Below are 21,782 nucleotides of genomic sequence, written 5' to 3'. Positions count from 1 at the left end.
TGGGTTGGTTAAAAAATTTGAGCTTAGAATCACTAAAACATATGTTTCGGGCAATTCAAAAGCCTTAATTTTAGAACAGTTCAAATACATCAATTTTTTGTATTTAGAGCAGTTTAAAAGTTAGACTTTCATTCTAAATAAGTGAAAATGAAATAACTCAAAAAAAAAAAAGAATATTATCATAAATATATCTTAATTTTAGCTTAATTGGAAAAAAAAAACTCAAACTTTTGTAAACTTTGTCTACACTATTTTTTCTTATTTTCGTTTTTTTTTTTTTTTTTACCAAAATAACATTCACGGTAGTCGTATTACCCTGAAGAACATTACGGTATTTTAAGTACCGCAATATTTAGCGCATTTTATATGGTACTTTACGTATCGTAACAATTGCATTTTATATGTTATTTTAATTAACATAATGTTTGATGCATTTTATACGTCACTTTTAATACCATAATATCTCCACTTTTATGGATCGTTTGGATACTTGAAAATATATTGCTTGCGTAATACATTACCAAATGGATTGTTACCATTTGAGTAGTATTTAGATGCAACCAGGTAAATACATTGCTACTATTTGGCTGTCTGGAAGAGATATGGGAAATTCATTATCAATATTTTACGAGCAATTACTTATAAACTATCATTTCTTTTTTTTTGTCACAAAATTCTACTGAAATACGGAATTAAAGTCATCACATCATTCCAAAAAGACTTTTTAATGATAACATCATCACTATTCTGAATAGATTTTTTAATAATAACTTGTACCATTCTAAAGTCATCATCACATCATTTCCTACTATTTTGCATGTTTTTGGCACTTACATGGAATCACATTTCCTACTTATTTTGCATGTCTTTAGCACTTACATGGAATCACATGTTTTCTAACATGATTAAACTTTGGTTTCAACATGATAAGTCATTGGAGTAATATGATTGGAGTAACATGTTTTTATTGTGATAAGCCTTATTTTTATTTATTTTTTATAGAAATATTTCAAATCTCTTTATATAATTTCAAATAAGCATAAAATTTTGATATCAAATTCAAAAAATTTATAGTACAAGTTAAAAATTAAGAAGAAGTTTGATTAGTAATGTTAGTAATTGTAGTAAAAAAATTTGAGGCATTGGAGGAGAGTAAAGAGGTATGTTATTTCAATTGAGTTTTTACTAATCTCTTATGATGATTATATTATGTGAAATTTTTTATTATCATTGTGTTATGTAATTTCTCATTTGATTACCAATTATTATTCTTATTATTTTTGTTTTTATATGAGAGCTGATGGCTTCATATGATGGCTAGGACCCAAATTGTTACAAAGGTAGGTAGAAATGGATATGCACCGTAGAGTGTAGAATGACAGGAGAATGGATGTGCAGGTGAGAAAGAGAATGGAGGGAGATAGATGATTTTTTTGTGTGTAGAATGGCAAGAGAATGGATGTGTAGGTGAGAAAGAGAATGGCGGGAGATAGATGATTTTTTCGTAAGTGGTGGGTAAGGAGAGAAAGAGAATGGGAGGAGATAGATGATTTTTTTTTGGAAAGAGATGAGCATAGTTAGATTACCCGTTAAGTGGAGTTAAGAGAAAAAGTAGATGTACATCGATGTACATAGGAGAGAGGGAGTATTTTGGGGAAATCTTATATAATTTAAACAGTTATAGGTGGAGTTAAGAGAGAAAGTAGATGTACATAAGAGAGCTTATAGGTGGAGTTAAAGAAAGAAAGTAGATGTACATAGGAGAGAGGGAGCATTTCGGGGAAATTTTATATAATTTAAGCACTTATCGGTTATAAGTGGAGTTGAGAGAGAAAGTAGAAATGGATATGCTCAAGAGGGAAGGAAAATGAGAGGAGAATGGATGTGCATAGGAGAGTGAATGGCAAGAGATAGTGGATTTGTTTTAGGCAAGTGACGTGCTTAGATTACCCACACGTAATGGATTTCACAGCCATTTTGCTCGTAATAGATTTCACATATTCTCTTAAAGAGTGTAAACTCTTTACACAGCTTTTTACAATGGCGAACTCTCACACTCTGATGCATTTGGTGAATTGAGTTCGCAGAATTTGATGAGCCAAAAGTATTTCAGAATTACATGACCTGCTAGAACTACCACCCTCTTTGTTCCTCTTCAGAATGCTTGCTGCTACTCTCAAGCTTCTCAACCAACCCTTCTTTCTCTTCAAACCCTATATAGAAATGCGAGACTCAACAAGATCTCGTCGCATGAAATGTTGCACAAATAGAGAGCGCCCAATGTCGCTCTAAAATTCGTCGATGGTGACCAAACGATCAGAGCCTACTCTTCTCAGCCTGCTTAAAACTCGATTGCCACTTGGGTTATTGATGACGAATTCAGTGCCATTATCCAAGTTTCTTATTCTGCAAACCATATTTTCTCTATCATCATCAACTGAATTTATCTCTTCCAAACCCCTACTCATGAGTGAAGATCTACTCGACGAGAAATTGATTTCAAAATTGGAGCTCATTAGATCTGCCCCACTGTTCTCTTTTAACCTTTCAACGCTTGGTAGTTTGACTACAGTAATTAGAGATATTACGGTAATAAACATGTCATATAAAATGCGTTAAACATTACGGTAGTTAAAGTACTATATAAAATGTAAACATTACAGTACTTAAAGTACCGTATAAAATGCGCTAAACATTACGGTACTTGAAGTACGGTATAAAATGGGCTAAACATTACGGTACTTAAAATACCGTAATATTTTTCACGGTAATACGACTACCATGAAGGTCATTTTGATAATAAAAAAAAACCAAAAAAAAAAGAAGAAAGAAGTGTAGACGAGATTTACGAAAGTTGGGAGTTTTTTTCCAATTAAACTATAATTAAATTATATTTCTGATAATTTTCCAAAAATAAATTACACCTCGATAATGTTTAAAGAGGTAGACCGGTTCATTCTACCACTAACCCACTGGATCTGATTCCACTTGCCCGACTCAGTGCGGTGAATCAGCAAGCTGGCAAAACGTTCAGCATCATGCAAGTGAGAAAGCCTCACCTTCACTAGGGTTTGCATATACCAAGTTCCTCTCCCATAAAAATTCCGCCTCTCCTAAAGCACTCAACTTCCCCCATCAAACTTCACATTCTCTAGGGTTTAGCATCTTCCAAGGCCTAGGGCAAAAACCACATCCATTGAAAGGCCTCAGTGAGAGTAGAGCGAACATTTAAATAATGTCAAGAATGGCGGTTTCAATATTGGAAATTTTTGTCTTTAAAATATGTTTTCATCTTTAATTATAAAATTTAAAGCTTAAAAAAGAATATTGATCGAGCAGATCTATGAAAACTTGAAAATTGACGGTCCAAAAATGCATTACAAGACGAGCTATTTTCAAAACTTGAAATCCATTTTTTTCTCATGTCTATGTATCTGATGTCGAGATAATCAATTTGAGTATATTTGGCCATCAAAACATCTTCTAGTGAAATATTTGATGTGCGCTCTAATTTCATTGTTTAGAGCCTCAACTCTATATAAAATTTTTTCATATATATATATATATATATCGAAAATACTACGCAACGCCTATAAGCGAAAATGAACAGTGATTTCGCCTATCCCCATCACCGTCCAAAATTCATCACGCGATCACGATTATCCGGTAATGTTTTCTTTTTAAGTTTTTTTTCTACTAATCATAATGAACTGAAATTTGGAGCGTATATTTATCAAATATAGGGGAATCTTCGAAAATTATAAAAAAAATATTTGATAAGAAAAAACTTGACCAAAATACCCCCAAAACATTTATGGGGTATTTTGGTCAATTTTGTTTTCGTGGATAATGTTTTTTATATTTTTATTAGATGAGCCTCAGTAAGATGTACATACCCTCCAAATTTCAGGTCATTGCAATCTGTATAAAAAAAATAAAAAATAAAACACTACCAGACAATCGTGACCGCGTGATGAAATTTGGACGGTAATGAGAGTAGGCGAAATCACTCTTCATTTTTGCCTATAGGCGTTGAAAAGGCTTTTCCATATATATATATATATATATATATATATATATATATATATATATATAGGGCAATGATTTCATGCGACGGTTGTATAATAGTATAATGCAACGACACTGCTAGAAAACTATGTTTGTGGTATTTGTATGACCCAAAATTTTGCACACACATTCTCTTTATCTCAATAATCAATCTCAAAAAAAACAAGTTCAATTTGAATCCAAGATTTGGTAAAAACAGAGTCCCCTCCAACAACGAATCTAGACCATTCATTTGGTGAATTTTAAGATCTTAGCCTTACTAATTCAAAATCATTTTTATCTTTTTTAACATCATTCATCTAATCATAATAAAGCCATCTAAACGATTTGGTAAAGAAAAAAATCCTTCTAAGGCCTATATCTAAGTATCTCACCAAAATGGATGGCCTATATTAATTGGGCTAAAAAAATATTTTCTAGTTTATGTATTCAAAGTCTTCTTTTTTGTGATTGTTCATTAGAAAGAAAATAGTGTATATTTCAAAATTTAGATCAAACAGATAGCCCTAACATGATTTTTGAAGCTTGTTGCATCATATTACTATACAACTGTAGCATGAAAATTATTGCCTATATATATATATATATAGAGAGAGAGAGAGAGAGAGAGAGCAATGATCCAATGCAACAGTTATATCATAGTACAATGCGATGACACTTCTCAAAAAGCATGTTTGTGGTAATTGTATGACCTCAAATTTTGCACACACAGTCTCTTTATCTCAATAATCAATCCCCTCAAAAAACAAAATTCAATTTGAATCCTAGATATGATCAAAATGAGTCTCCTCCAAAAACTAATCTAGACCATTCATTTTGTGACTTTCAAGATCTTAGCATTTATAAACTCAAAATCATTTTTTTGTTTTTTAACATTGTTCATCTAATGATAATAAAGCCATCCAAAAAATTTGGAAATGAATAAATCCTTCTAAAGTCTAGATCTAAACATCTCACCAAAATGAACAGCTTATGTTAATTGGGCTAAAAAAAATACTTTATAGGTTGTGTTTTTATTTTTTTGTGATTGTTCATTAGAATGAAAAGAGAGTATATTTCAAAATTTGGATCAAACAAATAGTCATAAGATAGTTTTTTAATGTTGTTGCATCGTATTACAATACAATATATATATATATATATATATATATATAGATCAAACAAATAGTCATAAGATAGTTTTTTAATGTTGTTGCATCGTATTACAATACAATATATATATATATATATATATATATATATATATATATATATATATATATATATATATATATATATATATATATATATATATATATATATATATATATATATTATATTATATATAATACTACAAAACACCTATAGGCGAAATGAACAGTGATTTCGCCTACCCTCATCAATAGCCAAACTTCATCGCACGGTCACAGTTGTCTGGTAATGTTTTAATTTTTTTTTTTTTCCTTATCGAAATGATCTGAAATTTGGAGCGTGTGTACATCTTAGTGAGGCGCACCTAATAAAAATATGAAAAAAGTAATTCACAAAGTATAAATTGATCAAAATACCCTTATAACTTTTTGGGGGTATTTTGATCAATTTATATTTTACGAATTAGTTTTTTCATATTTTTATTAGGTACACCTCACTAAGATGTACACACGCTCCAATTTCAAGTAATTTAGATTTGTGGAGAAAAAAAATAAAAATAAAAATACTACAAGACAATTGTGACTGTGTGAAGTTTGGATGTTGATGAGGGTAAACAAAATTACTCTTCATTTTCGTCAATAGGCGTTGGGAAGAGTTTTCCTATGGGCTAGATCCACATGACTACATATGCTGTCCACAAATTGTAAAGCATCCATCTTTAAGAAGGATGCAAGTCGGTGCTCCATCTGAAAATAATGAAAATTAATGGTCCAAATATTTTCTTACTACAATTATTATTTTTAGTTTTTAAAATTTACTTATTTTTTCATATTCATCTCCTGTCCTTAAAACTTTAGTCTAAAAATCCATCTCAAAAATGAATGGTACATAAGGTAAACCTTACAACAGCTATCGAGCTATAATGAATAGTATATAGGTAGAATGTGAGCCGTCAGATCTTCATCATACGGTTCAGAATACATATTACTATTTTAATTTTAAGATTTTTTTATATAAATCTGATTAAAATGAAATTTTGGGTGTATATATCTAACATTATTGCGCACCATATAAAAATATTTAAAAAAATTATTTTCAATAATTCAAATGACCAAAATGCCCATGTTACTTTTCAGGGGTATTTCGATCATTTCATATTCTTAGAAATATTTTTTATATATTTTTTATTTGTGGACGTTATTTTTTAGTGCACATGTTCAAAATTTATTATGATCCGATTAATAAAAAAATAATTAAAATTAAAATAGTGATATGCATTCTGAACCGTATGATGAAAATCTGACGGTTCCTATTTCACCTATAACAATATTCATTATAGCTGGCCAGCTATTGTTATCTTTTTTCATATATATATATATATATATATATATATATGAAAACACTACACAACACCTATAGGCGAAAATGAATAGTGATTTTGCCTACTCCCATCACCGTCCAAAGTTCATCGCGCGGTCACGATTATCGGGTAGTGTTTCATTTTTCATTTGTTTTCTAAAAATCAAAATGGCTTGAAATTTGGAGTGTGTATTTATAAAAAACAGGGGAATCTTCGAAAATTATATAAAAAAATACTTTACCTAAAAATAATTAACTAAAATACCCTCGAAAGGTTTCGAGGGTATTTTGGTCAATTTAGTTTTTTTCAATAATTTTTTTTATATTTTTATTAGATGCGCATCAATAATATGTACATACTCGCCAAATTTCAGGTCATTTTGATTTGTAAAAAAAATAAAAAATAAAATACTACCGGACAATCGTGACCGTGCGATGAAATTTGGACGGTGATGAGGGTAGGCAAAATCACTATTTATTTTCATCAAGAGAGCCACTCACCGTTTGATCTTAGATCCGACGTCACAAAGTATTTTATTTTTAAGTTTTTTTATATAAATTTTATGAATATGAAATTAGGTATGTGTCAACTTCTCAAATGGGGTGCACTTATAAAAAATATTAAAAATAAATTTTAGATAAAATATAATGACCAAAATACCCCTTAAAAATTTCAAGGGTTATTGGGTCATTTTATTTTATTAAAAACATTTTTTTTTTATATCTTTCGCTAGTGCGAGTTTAATAGAGGATTGAATGCTCAAAATTTGGTGTCAAAATAGTGTAAGAACGTGACATTGTGATTGGGGCAATCTTAGCCCTCCATTCATAATGGAGGGTTGGATAAGGGGAAGGATATAAGTTTTATATTGTAGGGGAAGCATAGAAAGTTTGCCCTATATATATATATATATATATATATATATATATATATATATATATATATATATATATATACATATATATATGTGTGTGTGTGTGTGTATGTGTGTGTGTGTGTGTGTGTGTGAGAAATGTTTTTATGCTTCCCTTACAACATAGAAGTTCTATCCTCCCCCTATTATCCAGCCGTCCAATTTTGATCAAGAGAGCCACTCACCGTTTGATCTTAGATCCAATTTCTCAAGGTATTTTATTTTTAATTTTTTTAATACAAATTGTATGAATATGAAATTTGGTATGTGCCATCTTCTCATTGGGGGGCACCTATAAAAAGTACTAAATATAATTTTTTGAATAAAAAATAAGGATCAAAATACCCCTTTAAAATTTCAAGGGTATTTGGTCATTTTATTTTATTGAAAATATTTTTTTTTATATTTTTTGTTAGTACGATTTTAATAGAGGAATGGACGTCTAAAATTTGGTGTCAAAATAGTTTATAGAAAGACTTTTAAAAATAAAACAGTGTAGAGATGTGATATTGTAATTGAGGCAATCGTAACCCTCCATTCAGAATGGATGGTTGGATAAAAGGAATGATAGAACTTCTATGCTGTAGGAGAAGCATAAAAAGCTTGCCCCCCCCCCACACACACACACACACACACACACACACACACACACACACACACACACACACACACACACACACACACATATATATATATATATTTCTTCTCTATTATTTACTCGTAGAGTATTATTACTAAAACTACCAGAAGCTGTTCTATTCGATAGTGTTCTAAACAAATTTGCCATTTTATCTTAGTGTTCTTTCCTTGAGTCAACCAGAAATAGTCCATGCACCTTATGGCCTTCCAGGCTCGCGGTGGTCTTTGGGTCACAGCGACTTTAGGTATGTTAACCAGATAAATGTACAAATTAGTTCAGTTTTCTACTGGATAAACTCGACTCCGATACCATAAATAGCGGAAGCATAAACATAAATAAGAATATTCATAAAAAAGAAATAGCAACATTCATAAGAGTAACATTCATATATAATAACCATGAACAGAAGTATAAAACCAGAACAGAGATAGGCACTTACATGAAATCTCGAAGTAGAGGTAAGAGGCAGAAAACAAAAAAAAAGCTCAAAATAGGGGTGAGAGGCAGAAAACAAACTTGAAGAACTCCTAATAAGTACTCAGGCTTACAACAATCACTCAGAAATTATAATCACTCAAATTTACAACAATCACTCAGAATACTAAAACCCTAGCTATGATATTCAGAAGGAAATCCCGAGGTGTCTTCCTTCTGAGGCATGATCCTTCTTTTATAAAATAGAATGCATGTATTAGTGTATACATACACATTATATATGCACTTATCTACGCGTAAGGGTACATGTGTGTGCGCATATTAGTGTATATATACATCGATAATTGCATATAACTGATAGCAAGCAACTGTATACATATACGCAAAAAGATATGCATATACATATCGTAAATATACACACATCAGTCCATACACACCACGCATGTATAATATACATATCTGTGAGTATCAGTGTTAGTGTTAGTGTTTGTGTGAGTGTGAGTTGTGAGTGTCTAGGTGAGGGTGAGTGTGAGTGTGACTGGGAGTGGGAGTGTGAGTGTGTGAGTGTGAGTGTGAGTGTGTGAATGTATGTGAGAGTGTGAGTGTGTGAGTGTGAGTGTGTGAGTGTATGTGAGAGTGTGAGTCTGCCAACGAGTGTGTGTGTGTGTGTGTGAATGTGTGAGTGTGTCAATCTGTGTGAGTGTGATTGCATGAGTGAGTGTTAGTGTGAGTGTGAGTGTTAGTGTGAGTATGAGTGTGTGTGTATGAGTGTGAGTATGAGTGTGTGTGAGTGTGAGTATGAGTGTGTGTGAGAGAGAGTGTGGGTGGGAGTCTGATTGTGCATGAGTGTGAGTGTGTGTGTAGTATATAAATCAATGTACATTTATACTAAACTGTATAAACTGATAAATAATGTATATATCGTCATATATATCAATGTAAATAGAAATGAATATACTAATGCACTATATGTATATAGTTATGCACTTTACACATACACACATATCAGTATAGACACAACATATATATACAGACATCACACACACACACATAATAATTATATATACAGCAGATAACTAATGTATTATATGGTTATATGCATCAGAAAATATAAATACACTGAAAATAATGGTATATATTGCTATACATCAATACGTACACAAATTGAGCTAATAAATGTATATATCATCGATAATAAGTACATAAATGGTCTTATACATTAGTGTATATATAAACCCTTTATATATATGCATATTAATGTATGTATATACATTTCAATATACATATACACTACTAACTGTATAAACTGATAATAAATGTCTATATGGTAATACACGTCAGTGTATATAAAAATTTATGTATGCACTATCAATGCATAAGGGTGCATGTGCAAGCGCATATCAGTGTGAATGTGAGAGTGAATGTGTATGTATGTGTGCGAGTGAGTGTGAGTGTGAGTGTGAGTGCAAGTGTGAGTGCGTGTATATGTGTGTAGTATATAAATCAGTGTATATATACATTAATAAATGTATAAACTGATAATAAGTGTATATATAATCATGTACATCAATGTATATAGAAATGCCTATAATAATGTACTGAAAATATACAGTTGTACACTTTACACATACACACAAATCCGTATATATACATCGTATATATACAGACATCATACACACACATATCAATGAATTTTTACACACTAGTAACTGTATATATAGTTGATAACAATTTATTGTATGGTTATTTGCATCAGTATATATATAAACTCTGAAAACACTGATATACGTTGCTATACATCAATACATACACAAATTGAGCTAATAACTGCATATATCACTGATAATAGGTATATACTTAGTCTTATACAGTAATGTATATACAAACCCATTCTTATACATTAGTGAGTGTGAGTGTGAGTGTGTGTGTGGTGGGTGTGTGTGTTAAGAAAAAGTTACTTAATAAAATTGCAAACCGCAACTAAAGCTCCAAAAAATTCACTCCATGTTTACATGAAAGAAGCAAGAGTTTGTGTGTTAAGAAAAAGTTACTTAACAAAATTGCAAACTACAACTAAAGCTCCAGAAAATTCACTCCGTATTTGCATAAAAGAAGAAAGAGTAGTACTATACATGAGAAGAAAGAACCATTAAGCAAATCAAGCTTGCAAGATCAAGATCTCAAATATCAAATAACGTAAAGAAATCCACCTTGATGTTAAGTTGCTTTCTTGCTTGTTGATTTGAAAGAAAACTCGATGAAGATGAAGCTCATCAATATTAATAAAAACAAGTACAAATAAGAAAAAAATTTAAATGGTCTATCACAATTGGGTATTTAGCACAGCCAATTCATCAAGAGAAGATACCCATTTTTATGCCTAATTCTATACAGAGTAATAATGAATTTTTCCTAGGCTTATCAGATTAGAGGTGATAGTATATATATATATATGTGAGTGTGAGTGTGAGTGTGTGTGAGTTTGAGAGTGAGTGTGAGTGCGAGTGCGAGTGTGAGTGTGAGTGTGAGTGTGTGTGTGTGTGTGAGTGCGTGTGTATATGTGAGTGTGCATGTGAGTGTGAGTGCGTGTGCGAGTGTGAATGCGTGTGCGTAAATGTGAGTATGAGTGCGTGTGTGTAGCATATAAATCAGTGTACATATACGTTAATAAATGTATAAATTGATAATAAGTTTATATATGATCATATACATCAATATATATAGAAATGTATATATTAATGCACTGTATATAAACAATTATGCACTTTACACATACACACAAATCCGCACATACACATCGTATATATACAAACGTCACACACACACACATGCACATATCAATGTATTTTTACACATTAGTAACTGTATATATATTGAATAACTAATGTATTGTATGGCTATATGCATCAGTATATATATATATATACACTCTGAAAACAATGGTATATATTGTTATACATCAATACATATGCAAATTGAGCTAATAACGGTATATATCGCTGATAATAAGTATATACATGGTCATATACCTTAGTGTGAGTGTGAGTATGTGTGTGTGTTTGGTGTGCATATGTGTGTGTGTTAAGAAAAAGTTACATAATAAAATTGCAAACCACAAGTAAACCATCAGAAAATTCACACCATATTTGCATGAAAGAAGTAAGAGCAGTAATACTATACTAGAGAAGAAAGAACCATTAAGCAAATCAAGCTAGCAAGATGAAGATATCAAATATTGAATAACGTAAGGAGATCCGCCTTAATGATAAGTTACATCAAGCTTGTTAATTTACAAAAAAACTCGATGAAGATGAAGCTCATCAATAATAATAAAAACAAGTACAAATAAGATAAAAAATTAACAAGAATTATCACAATTGCGTATTTAGCATACCCAATTCATCAAGAGAAAAAACCCATTCTTATGCTTAATTCTATACAAAGTAATATGGAATTTCGCCGAGGCATATCAGATTAGAGGTGAGTTTGAGTGCGAGTGTGAGCATGAGCGTGAGTATGAGTGTGAGTGTGAGCGTGAGCATGAGTGTGTGTGTGAGTGCGAGGAGTGTGAGTGTGAGTGCGAGTGTGAGTGTGAGTGTGTGTGTGAGTGCGAGTGTGTGTGTGTGTGTGTATGAGTGTGAGTGTGAGTGTGAGTATGAGAGCGTGTGTGTGTGTAATATATAAATCAACGTACGTATACGTTAATAAAGGTATAAACTAATAATAAGTGTATAGATGGTCATATACATCAATGTATATAGAAATATATATACTAATGCATTCTATATATACAGTTATACACTTTATACATACACAAAAATCCGTATAATAACTGTATAAACTGATAATAAGTATCTATATGGTCATACATATCAGTGTATATAGAAATGTATATATGCACTATCAATGCGTAAGGGTGCATGTACGTACGATATCAGTGTGAGTGTGAGTGTGTGTGTACGTATGTGTGAGTGTGAGTATGATGCATGTGTGTGTGTGTATAGTATATAAATCAGTGTACATTATACATTAATAAATGTATAAACTGATAATAAGTGTATACATCAATAAATATAGAAATGTATATAGTAATGCACTGAAAATTTACCGTTATGCACTTTACACATACACACAAATACGTGAATACACATCGTATATATACAGACATCACACACACACACATATCAATGTATTTTTACACACTAGTAACTGTATATATAGCTAATAACTAATGTGCTGTATGGTTATATGCATCAGTATATATATATACCCTGAAAACAATGGTATGTACTGCTATACATCGATATATACACAAATTGAGCTAATAACTGTATATATCACTGATGATAAGTATATACATGGTCTTATACAGAAGCGTATATACAAACCCATTCTTATACATTAGTGGGAGTGTGAGTGTGAGTGTGTGTGTGTGTGCAGGCTGTGTATCTTAAGAAAAAGTAAATAAAATTGCAAAGCACAAGTAAAGCTCCAAAAAATTCACTCCATAGTTGAATGAAAGAAGCAAGAGATTGTGTGTGTTAAGAAAACATTACTTAATAAAATTGCAAACCACAAGTAAAGCTCTATAAAATTCATTCCGTATTTGCATGAAAGACGAAAGAGCAATACCATACTAGAGAAGAAAGAACCATTAAGGAAATCAAGCGTGCAAGATCAAGATCAAGATCTTAAATATCGAATAACGGAAAGAGATCCGCCTCGATGATAAGTGGCTTTCATGCTTCTTAATTTACAAGAAAATTTGATGAAGATGAAGCTCATCAATATTAATAAAAACAAGTACAAATAAGAAAAAAAATTTACAAAGACTATCACAATTGGAAAAGAAGAATTGTATATATCACTGATAATAGGTATATATACATGGTCTTATACAGTAATGTATATACAAAACCATACTTATATATTTGTGCGAGTGCGAGTGTGAGTGTGTATATCAGTGTATATATACATTGATAACTATATATAATTGATAGCAAGCAATTGTATACATAAACGCATAAACATATAAGTATATACATATCGTATATATACACACATCAGTCCATACACAACACGTATATATGTGTAGCATATATCTGTGAGTGCGAGTGTAAGTTGTGAGTGTGAGTGTGTGTGTGTGTGAGTCTGTGTGAGTGTGTGTGTGTAAGTGTGAAAGTGTGTGTATGTGTGAGTACGAGTGTGAGTGTGAGTGTGTGAGTATGTGTGAGCGTGTGTGTGTGTGAGTGTGAGTGTGAGTGTGAGTGTGAGTGTGAGTGTGAGTGTGAGTGTGAGTGAATGTGAGTGTGAGTGTGAGTGTGAGTGTGAGTGAATGTGAGTGTGAGTGTGAGTGTGAGTGTGAGTGTGAACGTGTGTGTGTGTGTGAGTGTATGAGTTTGTGAGTGTGCGTGTGAATGTGAGTGTGTGTGAGTGTGAGTGTGAGTGTGAGTGTGAGTTGAGTGTGTGTGAGTGTCAGTGTGAGTTGTGAGTGTGTGAGTGTGTGTGAGTTGTGAGTGTAAGTGTGTGCACGTGAGTGTGTGAATGTGTGAGTGCAAGGGTGTGTGTGACTCTGATAGTGAATGTGATCGTGACTGTGACTGTGTGAGAGTGTAAGTGTGTGTGAGTGTGAGTGTATGTGAGTGTGAGTGTGAGTGTGAGTGTGAGTGTGTGTGCGCGTGTGAGTGTGAGTGTGAGTGTGAGTGTGAGTGTGCGTGTGAGTGTGAGTGTGTGTGTGTGCGTGTGTGTTAAGAAAAAGTTACTTAATGAAATTGGAAACAACAAGTAAAGCTCCAAAAAATTCACTCCATATTTGCATAAAAGAAGCAAGAGTGTGTGTTAAGAAAAGTTACATAATAAAATTGCAAACGACAAGTAAAGCTCCAGAAAATTCACTTCTTATTTGCATGAAAGAAGAAGTACTATATTAAAAAAGAAAGAACCATTAAGCAAATCAAGTTTTCAAGATCAAGATCGCAAAAACAGGCATAAACATATTAGTATATACATATCGTATATATACACACATCAGTCCATACACAACATACATATATGTGTAATATATATATCTGTGAGTGTGAGTGTGAGTGTGTGTGAGTGTGAGTGAGTGTTAGTATGAATGTGAGTGTGAGTGTGAGTGTGAGTAAGTGTGAGTGTGAGTGTAAGTGTGAGTGTGAGTGTCAGTGTGAGTGTCAGTGTCAGTGTCAGTGTGACTGTGACTGTGAGTGTGAGTGTGAGTATGAGTGTCAGTGTTAGTGTCAGTGTGAGTGTGAGTGTGAGTGTGAGTGTCAATGTATGTATTAGTGTATACATACACAGTATATATGAACCTATCGACGTGTAAGGGTACAAGTGCGTGTGTATATCAGTGTATATATACATTGATAACTATATATAATTGATAGCAAGCAATTGTATACATAAACGCAAAAACATATAAGTATATACATATCGTATATATACACACATCAGTCCATACACAACACACATATATGTGTAGCATATATCTGTGAGTGTGAGTGTGAGTGTAAGTTATGAGTGAGTCTGTGTGAGTGTGTGTTAGAGTGTATGAGTGTGTAAGTGTGAAAGTGTGTGTGTGTGAGTGCGAGTGTGAGTGTGAATGTGTGAGTATGTGTGAGCGTGTGTGAGTGTGTGTGAGTGTGAGTGTGAGTGTGTGTGAGTGTGAGTGTGAGCGAGTGTGAGTGTGAGTGATTGTGAGCGTGAGTGTGTGAGTGAGTGTGTGAGTTTGTGAGTGTGCGTGTGAATGTGAGTGTGTGTGAGTGTGAGTTGTGAGTGTGAGTGTGTGTGTGAGTGTGTGTGCATGTGTGTGAATGTGTGAGTGTGCGAGTGTGTGTGACTCTGACTGTGATCGTGAGTGTGAGTGTGTGTGAGTGTGTGTGAGTGTGAGCGTGAGTGTGTGTGTAAGTGTGTGTGTGCACGTGTGAGTGTGTGTGTAAGTGTGAGTGTGAGTGTGTGCATGTGTGTTACGAAAAAGTTACTTAATGAAATTGGAAATAACAAGTAAAGCTCCAAAAAATTCACTCCATATTTGCATAAAAGAAGCAAGAGTGTGTGTGTCAAGAAAAGTTACATAATAAACTTGCAAACCACAAGCAAAGCTCAAGAAAATTCACTTCTTATTTGCATGAAAGAAGAAGTATTATATTAAAGAAGAAAGAACCATTAAGCAAACCAAGTTTTCAAGATCAAGATCGCAAAAACAGGCATAAACATATTAGTATATACATATCGTATATATACACACATCCGTCCATACACAACATGCATATATGTGTAATATATATATCTGTGAGTGTGAGTGTGTGTGAGTGAGTGTGAGTGTGAGTGTGAGTGTGAGTGTGTGTGTGTGTATATGAGTGACTGTGTGTGAGTGTGTGTGCGTGTGTATGTGAGTGAGTGTGTGAGTGTAAGTGTAAGGGAGAGTGTGAGTGTGAGTGAGTGTGTAACATATAAATCAGTATACATATACGTTAGTAACAGTATAAACTGAAAAGTAATGTATATATAGTCATATGTGTCAATGTATATAGAAATGTATATATTGATGCTTTGTATATATACAGTTATGCACTTTGCACATACACATACACACATATCAGTATATTCACATCGTATATATACAGACATCACACATACATATCAATGTATTTTTTACAAACTAATAACTGTATATAAAGCAAATAGCTAATGTTTTGTTTGGTTATCTGCATCAGTATAAATATATATACATTGAACATAATGGTATATATTGTTATAAATCAATACGTAGGCAAATTGAGCTCAATACTGTTTATATCACTGATAATAAGTACATATATGGGTCTTATACATTAGTGTATATATAAACCTTTTATAGATATGCATATGAGTGTGCGTATATACATTTCAGTGTACATATACACTAATAACTGTATAAGCTGATAATAAGTGTGTATAAGGTCATTTATATCAGTGTATATAGAAATGTATATATGCACTGTCAATACGTAAGGGTGCATGTGTGTGCGCATATCAGTGTGTACATGACTGATAGCAAGTTTATACATACATGCATAAACATATCAGTATATACATATCGAAAATAAATCGTTTTTATTTTGAAAATCAGATGAAAAAATTGGATGAAAAATACGGATTGGTAAAAATACTTCATATAAAGATATCGCTAATATATCGGATTAGGCTAAAAAAATCAGAGTAAAAAAATCGGATAAATTTATCATATTAGAAATTTTGAAATTCTAAAAAATAAAAATTTTGACAAGGCCATCAATTACTAATTCATCTATAAAAACTTTACTAAACTAATATAATTAAGTCAATTAATTTAGATGTCTTGTGACTCTCATCCAATATTAAATACATAATTAATTAGTATATACCAAAAAAAGTACCATATAAATCTACCAATTAAATACTTTAAGAAACATCACACTTACTTATTACATACAAAAACAAATAAATATACTATAAATTTATTTATTAAATCTTAAACATAACTCCTACTTAGCAGGTACCAAAAAATAAACACACGATTTTTGTTGTCACGACAGTTATTTAATTATGGTATGGTGTCTATGGTCACTCCATAACTATGGTTAAAGTTTTATAAATTTCTTTAGTTGGAAGAAGTTCATATAAATTTGGGATTTACATCTATGTTTACTGTGTAAAGAGAAGAAGAAGAACGACGAAGGAAAGGAAGAGAAGTAAATATGGCTCGGCTCATAACCATTAGGGTTTATAGCAAGAAGAAAGAAGAAGAAAATAGTTTTCACAAACCCTAATGGAAGGGGCCGCCCTAAGTGATTTTTAGAGAGAGAAAAGAAAGAACCCTAATGGAAGAGGCCTTAACTGATTTTTAGAGAGAGAAAAGGAAGATGGGATGCTGATTTAGGAAGATGAAAAGCTGATTTGGGATAGTTTGAAAAGGGTTTTTCTCTCTGATTTGGGATAGTTTGAAGAGGGCTTTTCATTTTCTTGAGGAAACAGAGCTGAAGGATTAAGTTTGGGGAACTAATCTTATATGTACAATTGCTTGCTCCTGTAAGTTTACAGTTTACACAATCAACAATAAAATATTGATTACTTGGTCCTGTAGTCACACTCTCTGCTTCTTATTTATCAGTAAAAAATTATGCTTTGAGCTTTAATTTGTGCCATTAACAGTATTTTCATAAAAGTAAATATTAATACACTGTATATATACAGTTATGTACTTTACACATATACAAACATCACACACACATCAATGTATTTTTCACACACTAGTAATTGTATATATAGTCGATAACTAATGTATTCTATGCTTATATACATCAATACATAAACATATAGAGCTGATAACTGTATATATCACTGATAATAAGTATATACATGGCCTTATACATTAGTGTATATATAAACCCATTCCTATACATTAGTGTGAGTGTGAGTGTGAGAGTGAGTGTGAGTGTGAGTGTGAGTGTGTGTGTGTGTGTGGTGCATGTGTGTGTGTAAAGAAAAATTTCCTTAATAAAATTGCAAAAACACAAGTAAAGCTCCAGAAAAGTAACTCCATATTTGCATGAAAGAAGGAAGAGTGTGTGTTAAGAAAAAGTTACTTAATAAAATTGCAAGCCACAAGTAAAGCTCTAGAAAATTCACACTATATTTGCATAAAAGAAGCAAGTGCAATACTATAATAAAGAAGAAAGAACCATCAAGCAAATCAAGCTTGCAATATCAAGATCTCAAATATCGAATAACGTAAAGAGATCCGCCTCTATGATAAGTTGCTTTCGTGCTTGTTGATTTACAAGAAAACTCAATTTGAAGATGAAGCTCATCAATAATAATAAAAAACAAGTACAAATAAGATAAAAAATTTACATGGACTATCACAATAGGGTATTCAACATACCCATTTCATCAAGAGAAGAAACCCATTCTTATGCTTAATTTTTTACAAAGTAATAAGGAATTTCGCAATTGCATATTTGATTACAAGTGATAGTGTATATATTTGTGAGTGTGAGTGTGTGTAAGTGTCAATGTCAGTGTGAGTGCGAGTGAGAGTGAGAGTGCTGGTGCGAGTGTGAGAGTGAGTGTAAGTGTGTGAGTGTGTGTGTGTATGAGTGAGTGAGTGTGAGTGTGAGTGTGAGTGTGAGGGTGAGGGTGAGAGTGAGTGTGACAGTGAGTGTGTGTAGTATATAAATCAGTGTACATATACGTTAATAAAGGTATATAGTAATAATAAGTGTATGTATGGTCATATACATCAACGTATATATTAATGTATTGTATATATATAGTTATGTACTTTACACATACACACAAATCCGTATATACACATCATATAAATACAGACATCACACACACATATCAATGTATTTTTACATACTAATAATTGTATATATAGCTTATAACTAATGTATTATATGGTTATATGCATCAGTATATATATACTCTGAAAAGAATGGTATATATTGATATACATCAATACGTACACAAATTGAGCTAATAATTATATACATCACTGATAATAAGTACACATATGGTCTTATATATTAGTGTATATATAAACCCAATACAGATATGCACATGAGTGTAAGTATATACATATCAGTGTACATAAACACCAATAGCTGTATAAACTGATAAGAAGTGTTCATAGGGTCAAACATATCAGTGTATATAGGAATGTACGTATGCCCTATCAATGCGTAAGGGTGCATGTGTGGGCGCATATCAGTGTATATATAACTGATAGGAAGTTTATACATACACGCAAAAACATATCAGTATATACATATCGTAACTATATATATATATATGTAAAGTGCTAATAAATGTCTATATGGTCATATATATCTATATAGTATGCATGTATTAGTGCAAACATATACCGTACATACGCACTTATCAATGCGTAAGGGTGCATGTGCGTGCACGTATCATTATATACATACATTGATAATTGTATATAACTGATAGCAAACAACTGTATATATAAATGCATAAACATATCATAGTATATATACACACATCAGTCCATACACAACATGTGTATGTGTACTATATATCTGAGTGTGAATGTGAGCATGAGCGTGAATGTGTGAGAGTGAGCGTGTGTGAGTGTATGAGTACGTGTTTGTGAGTGTATGAGTGTGAGTGTGAGTGTGAGTGTGAGTGTGAGTGTGAGTGTGTGTGTGTGTTCGTGTTCGTGTGTGTGAGTGTGAGAGTGTGTGTGTGTCTGAGTGTGAGAGTGAGTGTGAGTGTGAGTGTGAGTGTGAGGGTGAGACAGAGTGTGAGTGTGAGCGTGTGTGAGTGTGAGTGTGAGTGTGAGTGTGAGTGTGTGTGTGAGTGTGAGTGTGAGTGTGAGTGTGAGTGTGAGTGTGTGTGTGTGTGCGCATGTGAGTGTGTGTGTGAGTGAGTGTGAGTGTGAATGTGAGTGTGAGTGTGAGTGTGAGTGTGATTGTGTATGTGTGCGTGTGTCTTAAGAAAAAGTTAATGAAATTGGAAACAATAATTAAAGCTCCAAAAAATTCACTCCATATTTGCATAAAAGAAGCAAGAGTGTGTGTGTTAAGCAAAGTTACATAATAAACTTGCAAACCACAAGTAAAACTCCAGAAAATTCACTTCTTATTTGCATGAAAGAAGAAGTACTATATTAAAGAAGAAAGAACCATTAAGCAAATCAGGTTTTCAAGATCAAGATCGCAAAAACAGGCATAAACATATTAGTATATACATATCGTATATATACACACATCAGTCCATACACAACATGCATATATGTGTAACATATATATCTGTGAATGTGAGTGTGTGTGTGTGAGTGAATGTAAGTGAGTGTGAGTGTGAGTGTGAGTGTCAGTGTCAGTGTCAGTGTGACTATGACTGTGAGTGTGAGTGTGAGTGTGAGTGAGTGTCAGTGTCAGTGTCAGTGTCAGTGTCAGTGTCAGTGTCAGTGTCAGTGTCAGTGTCAGTGTGTGTGTGTGTGTATGTGAGTGAGTGTGTGTGAGTGTGTGTGCGTGTGTATGTGAGTGAGTGTGTGAGTGTACGTGTAAGGGAGAGTGTGAGTGTGAGTGTGTGTGTAGCATATAAATCAATATACATATACGTTAATAACAGTATAAACTGATAAGTAATGTATATATCGTCATATATGCCAATGTATATAGAAATGTATATATTGATGCATTGTATATATACAGTTATGCACTTTGCACATACACATACACATACACACATATCAGTATATTCACATCGTATATATACAGACATCACACATATATATCAAAGTATTTTTTACAAACTAATAACTGTATATAAAGCAAATAGCTAATGTTTTGTTTGGTTATATGCATCAGTATAAATATATGTACATTGAACATAATGGTATATATTGTTATAAATCAATACGTAGATAAATTAAGCTCAATACTGTATATATCACTGATAATAAGTATATACATGGGTCTTATACATTAGTGTATATATAAACATTTTATAGATATGCATATGAGTGTGCATATATACATTTCAGTGTACATATACACTAATAACTGTATAAGCTGATAATAAGTGTCTATAAGGTCATTTATATCAGTGTATATAGAAATGTATATATGCACTGTCAATACGTAAGGGTGCATATGTGTGCGCATATCAGTATGTACATGACTGATAGCAAGATTATACATACACGCATAAACATATCAGTATATACATATCGGAAATAAATCGTTTTTATTTTGAAAATCAGACGAAAAAATTGGATAAAAAATACGGATTGGTAAAAATATTTCATATAAAGATATCGCTAATATATCGGATTAGGCTAAAAAAATCAGAGTAAAAAAATCGGATAAATTTATCATATTAGAAATTTTGAAATTCTAAAAAATAAAAATTTTGTCAAAGCCATCAATTACTAATTCATCTATAAAAACTTTACTAAACTAATATAATTAAGTCAATTAATTTAGATGTCTTGACTCTCAACCAATATTAAATACATAATTAATTAGTATATACCAAAAAAAGTACCATATAAATCTACCAATTAAATACTTTAAGAAACATCACACTTACTTATTACATACAAAAACAAATAAATATACTATAAATTTATTTATTAAATGCTTAAACATAACTCCTACTTAGCAGGTACCAAAAAATAAACACACGATTTTTGTTGTCACGACAGTTATTTAATTATGGTATGG

The 21,782-nt window shown here is 32.1% G+C and overlaps 2 long non-coding RNA genes across 2 annotated transcripts in view; both read right to left on the bottom strand.

The window, feature by feature from the left end:
- Positions 1-1,277: 1,277 nt before the first annotated feature.
- On the bottom strand, positions 1,278-5,164 carry LOC148779122 (uncharacterized). The gene is made up of 2 exons (XR_016047684.1): positions 3,060-5,164; positions 1,278-2,406 (listed from the first exon to the last, which is right to left on the bottom strand). It is a non-coding gene; the product is annotated as an uncharacterized LOC148779122 (long non-coding RNA).
- Positions 5,165-8,463: 3,299 nt separating this feature from the next.
- Positions 8,464-21,782, bottom strand: part of LOC148779121 (uncharacterized) — a 75,702-nt gene continuing 62,383 nt past the window's right edge. Inside the window, exon 4 of the long non-coding RNA XR_016047683.1 lies at positions 8,464-8,779. This is a non-coding gene — a long non-coding RNA (uncharacterized LOC148779121). The remainder of the gene's footprint in view (positions 8,780-21,782) is intronic.

Source organism: Amborella trichopoda, chromosome 13 (genome assembly GCF_054954075.1).
Source record: "Amborella trichopoda isolate Santa Cruz 75 chromosome 13, AtrichopodaSantaCruz75HAP2 v2.0, whole genome shotgun sequence".
NCBI lineage: Eukaryota > Viridiplantae > Streptophyta > Magnoliopsida > Amborellales > Amborellaceae > Amborella > Amborella trichopoda.
The sequence above is the reverse complement of the archived record's forward strand: the minus strand, read 5'-3'. Positions and strand labels throughout refer to the sequence as shown.